This window comes from Pavona decussata, unplaced genomic scaffold (assembly GCF_977016875.1).
Source record: "Pavona decussata unplaced genomic scaffold, jaPavDecu1.1 SCAFFOLD_141, whole genome shotgun sequence".
NCBI classification, from domain to species: domain Eukaryota; kingdom Metazoa; phylum Cnidaria; class Anthozoa; order Scleractinia; family Agariciidae; genus Pavona; species Pavona decussata.
Genome location: NW_028145554.1, coordinates 794,948 through 802,500, shown reverse-complemented (window position 1 = coordinate 802,500; position 7,553 = coordinate 794,948). Strand labels below are relative to the sequence as shown.

Sequence of the window (7,553 nt, the reverse complement as noted above, 5' to 3'; positions counted from 1 at the left end):
TCGCAGCATGCTTCCTCGTCTCACCAAGGAGACCATTTATTTGACATTTTAAAGGTTGAACTGTTTTTAAACCAAAGATTATTTTTCAGCTGCCTGAGTTTTGACAGTCTTAATTTACTGCAAATAAAATTTATCGTGAGGTACACATAATTTTTCATTTGTACCTTTCCGCACATTTTTAAGTTTTGTAAACAATATTTCGGAAACCCAGGCGAAAATTACAGTGAAAACCCGCGTGTAAGAACCTAGAAAATTAAGAACCTCCTGGCAGAAATTTGCTACTTTAATACCCCAAAATATAAGAACCTATTTAGCCAAAAAAATTCCAACAGGTTCTTATATGCGGGGTTAAACTATTTTATTTATAACATTTTACCAAAAAGGTTGTCTTTAGAGATCAAAAAATTGCACAGTGAAACTAAAAATGCACAATGTATGTTAAATGTGAACTGTTGTTATAAAACAATTCGGCTACAATTAAGAGAATGTATCATTTGTATGTAATCTTGGTCTTGGTTTAAGTGTTCCATGCCTGTATCATCTTGAAACTGGTTTGTTCTTGATTATAAGCATTTATTCTATAAAATACTGTAACAGTTTATAATGAAGAACAAACCATATATTATACTACAGTATTTTCTACTCCGTAAAAATTAAGAACCTAATTAAGAACCTACTTAGCCTAAAATGCCAGTAAGTACCCCAAAATACAAGAACCTGTTTTGCCAAACTCGAAAAAAGTAGGTTCTTACACGCGGGTTTTTACTGTATTGGATTTTGATCTGAATTGCAAATTTATGCTAAAATGTATCTCTCACTTTCGACTTAATTCGGTGACCGTTAATGCGAAGAACAAAATATTGCTCCGTAAAAGGAGTTTTCCTGCCTTTCCTTCAGAGTTTTTTCCGCGCTAAATCCCTGATGATGTCCCATGTGGTGGCAGAGAATACCGAGAAAAGTACATAACGACAAAATCGTCGTCGTAGATCGAAGAAACTCTAAAAATCTGAGCACGTGGAGGCTAGGTCGTGGTCGCTGAAGAATCCTCGTCAACTTTAAAATTTAATTTCGGAAACAACCTCGTCCTACTCCAGCAAGTCTCCAGGTAATTTCCGTTATTCTATTTTAGCTTATTTTGCTAGAACTTAATTGTGATGCAAGTTGATGTTCTACTAGATTTATCTCTGATAATTGAGAGCCACCCAGAGCTCTGAACTAGTTACGTTTGCGTATTTACTCATCATTATTAAAAATGAATGAAAGTATTATTTTAAACTGTGACAAAACCACATTTTGTAGCATGTTAAAGAGTACCACAAGAAAGCGCTATACTGCAAGCTCATTGGGTTTTAAAGGATCCACAATTTAAACAGCCAGAACCACATTACGGAACTATAGTTTGTCCCTACTACAGTAGTGTTGTTCACTGATTTCTTGCCGAATAAGACGTTTTTGGCAGGCTATATTTTATTGCAGTATTGATTACCGCTTATCTCGACAATTAGAACTAGCGCCAGTAGTGTATTGAATTATTTAACTAATAAAAGGTATTGGGGTTGGACATAACGAACGCATTGGATTGAAGATTTAACAGAACTTCAACGAAACGACAGCGAAAACGAACTAATCTATAGTAAAAGGTAAGCTTTTTTAGCATATCGGCATAGTGATAGCAGAATCGTAGTAATTTGTTAGTTGTCTGCAGATCTGTCGTTGGACCCATTGAAGAGTACTTAAATGAAATGGGTTCCCCGATAAAATATCATCATCATCATTGCTATTATTATTATTATTATTATTATTATTATTTTGTTGTTGTTGTTGATGTTGTTTTTGCCTTTGCCGAAGGGGGATTAAAGATCACATTTGAGATTTTATCTTCTCTGATGTTTCACTTAAATCTGTATCTAACTTTAAAAGGCAGTTACCCAGCATATCCTAACGTATAACTGTTATTTATCTCCAGTGCGTCTTAAAGGCAAGTCTCTTACAAGGAATGATCAAGCCTGACCACTAAAGTTTAAGAGGTGAGACTTCAGAAAGGACGTTAGAGGAGTATTATATGACGGGATAATATTTCGGTACACCCTCTTTCTTATACCCGACTTTGTGTGGGGAGGCTTCCTGAGGGGGTGGGGGGGAAGGTGGGACTCCCATATAAAAATTATGGGGGTGATCCTCGTGCCTTTTAGGGATTAAAACTCGTCCTTTGGTACCCCTTAGGGTGCTAAAATTTAAATAGGCTCTCATCTAGGTATGGTGGTACATAAACCAAACTGATTGCAGGGCGGACACTACGGCAAAGGGCTTATTTATTTGGGCCAATATTTCAACTAGTACAACTAGTCTTCTTCAGGGCCAGAGTTTTTTTTTGTCTTTTTTAAGTTTAAGTACAACTCTGTCCCTGAAGAAGACTAGTTATACTAGTTGAAATATTGGCCCAAGTAAATACGCCCTTTACCGTAGTGTCAGCCCTGCAATCAGTTTGGTTTATTTACACGTAAAGTGACGTCTGGCACGTGCATTTTTACTACAAGAGATCCGGCAACGGAACGTATTCAGAACAGTTTATTTTACATCGCGTGGTCACCTGCATCCAAAAGTTCGTATGGTGGTACCTTTAAGGGTATTTAACCGAAAAATATGAGAGAAAGTTAATGTCAGTAAACTGTCAGTTTGTGTATTGTTTTAGAGTTGGTGCTTCTTAAGGTTAAACAAAGAAACATTGGTTTTGCTATGTTTCTGGGGTGTCTAAATTAGCGAGAAGCAAACAAAATGTTTTGCTGCTCCGGTAACTAAACGAGGAAACATTGTTTCGGAAAACAAAGGGTCACGCATGCGCATAATAATAAACTGGCTTTGTTGCTAGGAAACATTTTTAATGAGCAACACTGGAAACTAGTCAGCATTACTTTCGTGGTGGCTAAACTGGGAAATATATAAAATACAAACAGCGGTGATAAACATAATAAACTTGCGCATTTTATATAACTTGACGCTTCGTATGCTAGTCAACATACATTTTCAAAAGTGGCCGTTAAAATTTTTACAACAATATATCTGAGCCGATTTTCCAAAAGGTGGCTAACATTTTCAGCGAAGCTGAAAACAGCAAGAAACTTCGACGCCTTGCGCTGGGTTAAACCTGAGGGGGGGCCGCGTCACCTGCTGTGCCAGCAAACAGGCAAGGGTCTGGCCTTGTGGACCGTGGACGGGGGGGGGGGGAGGGGTGGGGATGAATTGGCTGGTTATGTTGTCCTGACTGAATTTTTTTTTCAGCCATTCTCCAGTCAAAGAAACTTTTTTTTGTGGTCTCTAAAGAACATGTCGGTTTCTTTTAGGGTGAAAGATCAATCCCAGGCAGCCTCTTGCAGTCCTGTGTATGGGGTAGCTGAAGCAGAAGTCCAGCCAGCGGTGGGTATCAGGGGAGGGGTAACTGCTAGATGTGGTCCCTTGACTTTGTGGCCACCTTTTGGAAAATCAGCTCAGATATGTAATAGTGAAAAGGGTGTCTGGAACCGAGTTATTTAAAATGCGCAAGTTTATTATGTTTATCACTGCTGTTTGTATTTTATTTCTGATCAAGCTACGATGGCCAAAGAAAAAAAGTCTTTGGGAAACATATGTTTCGGAACCAAAATTTGTGTCCGGGAAGCAAAAATGTTTTTGACCTGAGTTTAAAACATTTTTTTCTTGTTTCCGGGGCAGCAAAATTTGTTTCCGCAACATACGTTTCCCGCGAGGCTAAACTGGGAAACATTTGCCTCCGCAACAATGTTTCCTAGTCTTACCATGCTTTTATGGGTAAAAACAATTGCTCAGACCACGCCCAAAAAACAGTATTCTGATCTGGTCCCTTTTAGGGGTTCTTTTCAAAATGTCTGACGATCACCCCGGTTACTTTCATATGGGAGTCCTCCCACCCCCCGGGGAAGCTGGAGGCTTTTTACCTTAAGCTTACCTACGTTTTCCAAAGTTAAGATGAACCTGGAGTATTGTTGATGAACCAACGGCTTTTTGTAAGCAATACTTCGACAAACAAGTTTACCTCAGATGGCTGTACAAACCCTGCCCCTGTCATCTGCATTGTCGTGTTCTTTCCTAGCGCAAGAGACTTTTCTCCACATTATCTGTACCCAGGTATCAGGTCAGCAAGCTGTAAATGTATGGGATAGCTCTGCTGTGAACTCTAATCTCATCCAGCAGTAATACTTCTACGTTTGCTGTGTCATGGAAACCAGTTTTAGCTTTTAATTTTGGCCCGACTGCAGACGAATTCAACTTAACCTCTAAAGGAGAGTAACGAGAACCATGTGTTCGAAAACTGTCCCTCAACTTCACGTCCAGTCGCTGATCCTCTATTTAACTCTTTCTCTCCAGGTAAATTTCATACGAGGGATGAGAAGTCACGAAAGGCGCTATAACCTAGAAATTACTGTCTAAGGAGGTGAGTTGGTTATTTAAAGTAGATAAATCTATAACTACTCTTTGGTGAGTTATTATTAGGGTTAAGCAAAATCATTTATTGTGCGTTCGATTGGCCCTATTCCTGAATAGGAATACATCAAGAGAGGATCAAGTCCTCTCTTGAATACATGCAATGATTTCTAGAAATACCATATAAGGGGTTTTTGGAGTTATTGCGTATCATACCTTGGGTTGACTTTTCGGGTTGACAAAAGGACACATTTTCGCTCCTTTTATGGTCTTTTTTATTGTTTAAGGGAAAGAGCGCTTATTGTTCGTAAAACAAAGGTTGCAATTACCGAAGCGTAGCCTGATCACTGACCGCGAGATTCAAATATCTTCGTTAGCGACTGTAGTGTTACAATACCTCCTTTGGGGTAGTGGGGTGTGAAATCATTTGTTGAGGCAAAAAAAATCTAACGGGACAGGGCTAGGGAATTTGTGATGTGAACAGTTGGTTCACTCGTGCAAATGTCTCAAGACTTCCAAGAGTTTTCGTTCAGCCATTTTTAAACATGCAAACTAACCGAGAGTTTGCAAAATTTTCAGTTCTAAAAATCAACAAACAGTTTCAGCCCCAGAAAATTTTCAAAAATTTTAAAACGAGACACTTCCGGACAGAAGAGCCGCTAAAAAGCCGCCGTGCTATCATGCCTCCCGCGCTAGGAGCTGTAAAGATCTCAACGTTCACTACCACCGCTATCATAGAAAACAATAATAGTCGAAAGACCCCAAATAAATTGTCTCGAGTGCGATACATACAACGATTTTTAGAAACATCTCATAAGAGGTTTTTGGAGTGACTGGGATACAAAATGGCGTCTGAATACATGAAAATTTCACTGTCTAACACTGTGTAACATAACTTTCGACACACACCTCACATGAAAAGAAAAACATGTTGTCCCCGAGCAGGAGTTCGATTCCTGCTCGGGACATGTTTTTCTATTCATGTGAGGTGTGTGTCGAAAGTCATGTTACACAGTGTTAGACAGTGAAATGTTCATTTATTCATTTGTACTAAGGCTTTCCTGGCTTCGAAATCGGTACTTCTGTTACCGAAAATGGCGTCTAAATTATCGTTTATTAGCGAAAGTTTGCAAAACTGTCTTCCCAAATTTATTTAAAAAGAGTAATCTAACAGCTATTCCGCTTATTGTTATTCCGGAATAAGGTTAATCGAACGCAACGTTAGCTTAGTATGCGTTCGATTGGCCCTATTCCACGATAATAATACATACAATGACTGCTAAAATTCGTTTATAAGAGATTTTGGAATTACCGAGATACAAAGTGTGTCTTGAATATCGTGCGCAAGCAGTCGTTTGTAGATTCACCTCCCAAAAATTACTCAACGAGAGAAACAAAGAGGTTAGTACTTTTAATCCGCAATGCAGTCAATCGAACGCGACCATAGACTGACTAAAAGGCAAGAAGGAGCAGAAAGACTAAATGCCATTGTCCTGTTCATTTTGACACAATAACCAGTTATTTTTAAAACTAGCGACACGAAATAACCAAACTATAGATCTGAAATAAATACGTCATAGACAGGGCAAATAAAACTGAGACACTCTTACACTGCTAGCCCAACACATTTCAAAACAGTTTAGCTTTTTATAACAATGTAGTCCCTGTCTTATTACATTTAGTGATTGATATATTTTTGTTTTCTTTCTATAAAGGATCTAAGGAAATTTCAGACGTCAGATTCAAGCGAGCAACAAAGATGATCACCTCCGTACTGAACTAAGCAAGCAATGCAAGTAGAGGTAGAGAAAATTATTTTACTCTAAGAAGGGCAAGAAGGGTTATCGTATTTACTCACGCGGTTACACCATACCGAATTTGAACAAAAACTACATGTACATACAGTACAAGGTTTAAAGCTAAGAATGCAGCTTATACGCGAATACAAGCCATCCTGGGAGACCCAGGGGCAGCTAGTCGGGAGGAAGGGATTTTCATGGGCGAAAGTTTACAACAAGATTTGGGATGGCTCCCGCTCTTGTTGCTAACTTTTTGCCGATGAAAATCCCTTCCTCCCGACAAGCTGCCCCTGGGTCTCTCAGGAACAATACAAGCAAATCTGTATGTTTCGCCGGTTTGTTTTGCAAATAATCCAGTATTTAGGCAGTGGTTAAAACGCAGGCACAGCAGGTCATAGTTGGGGTGTACATGCAGCTTAGGCTACACGCGTGAGTAAATGTGGTAGTCTGGTAGTTTATGCTTCAGTTTCGTTTCTTTAGCAGCCGAAAAATTAGTACGACAAAGTCTTTCTTTTCAAGATACAGTGCAATTACAGATATAAAGAACCTAGTATGGTATATAATTTTTCGGGGAGAGATAATGTAAGTTCAAACTGCGGATCAAAAAAGTTAAAACTAAACAGTATAATAAACAGCACCATAATTCATTTGACCGGTGACACTTTAGGACTTCATGATAAAATTATGAGGCGTTTTGTTTGCTTTTTGTATAAAGTATGGCTTACCATTTTCTACAATGGTTCTTACAATGATAAACGATTTAACAAGTTTCAGGAACAAGAAGTGATTTTTCGTAGAAATTACTAGGCTGAATGTATATTAAGAGTTTTGATGAAGAGCACTATTTCTCAGTTTACTTGATACAATTATCTTTAAAAAAAGATTCTGCCATTTTTCAAGAAGTATTCTCATGATAGCTTCATGGATCATAGTGATTGTCTTCGAATTCGGTTTAATGTCGTCTGTTTTTCAGCTTTAACTGGAGATTTTGATGTTGAGAAATGTCCAAATTTACCCAAAACGAGAAATCTAAAGGCTGTTACGTTTATCGCCATTTATCTGAATAGGGCCAATTCAGACAAACGACTTGTATTTGCTACTCCTTGATGCTTGATGGTTTTTTGTTTAAAATGAATATGCAAATTAAATTTAGTCCGTTTTGAGTAAAGTATTGAGATAGAGAAATGCTGTCTCATTTTCGGTATTTTAAGGCTAAAAAAAAAATTCTTTGTGCAGATTTACTCACGCACCATTTTGTATTCATTGATTCGAGAAACGCATTCTATGTGAAAATAATATTCACAATTTGTAAACGGC

General features: G+C 38.2%; 1 long non-coding RNA gene across 1 annotated transcript; it reads left to right on the top strand.

Moving 5' to 3' along the window:
* Positions 1-1,947: 1,947 nt before the first annotated feature.
* Positions 1,948-6,427, top strand: LOC146466738 (uncharacterized). Its single transcript, XR_014867931.1, has 3 exons — positions 1,948-2,027; positions 4,381-4,447; positions 6,153-6,427. It is a non-coding gene; the product is annotated as an uncharacterized LOC146466738 (long non-coding RNA).
* Positions 6,428-7,553: the final 1,126 nt, after the last annotated feature.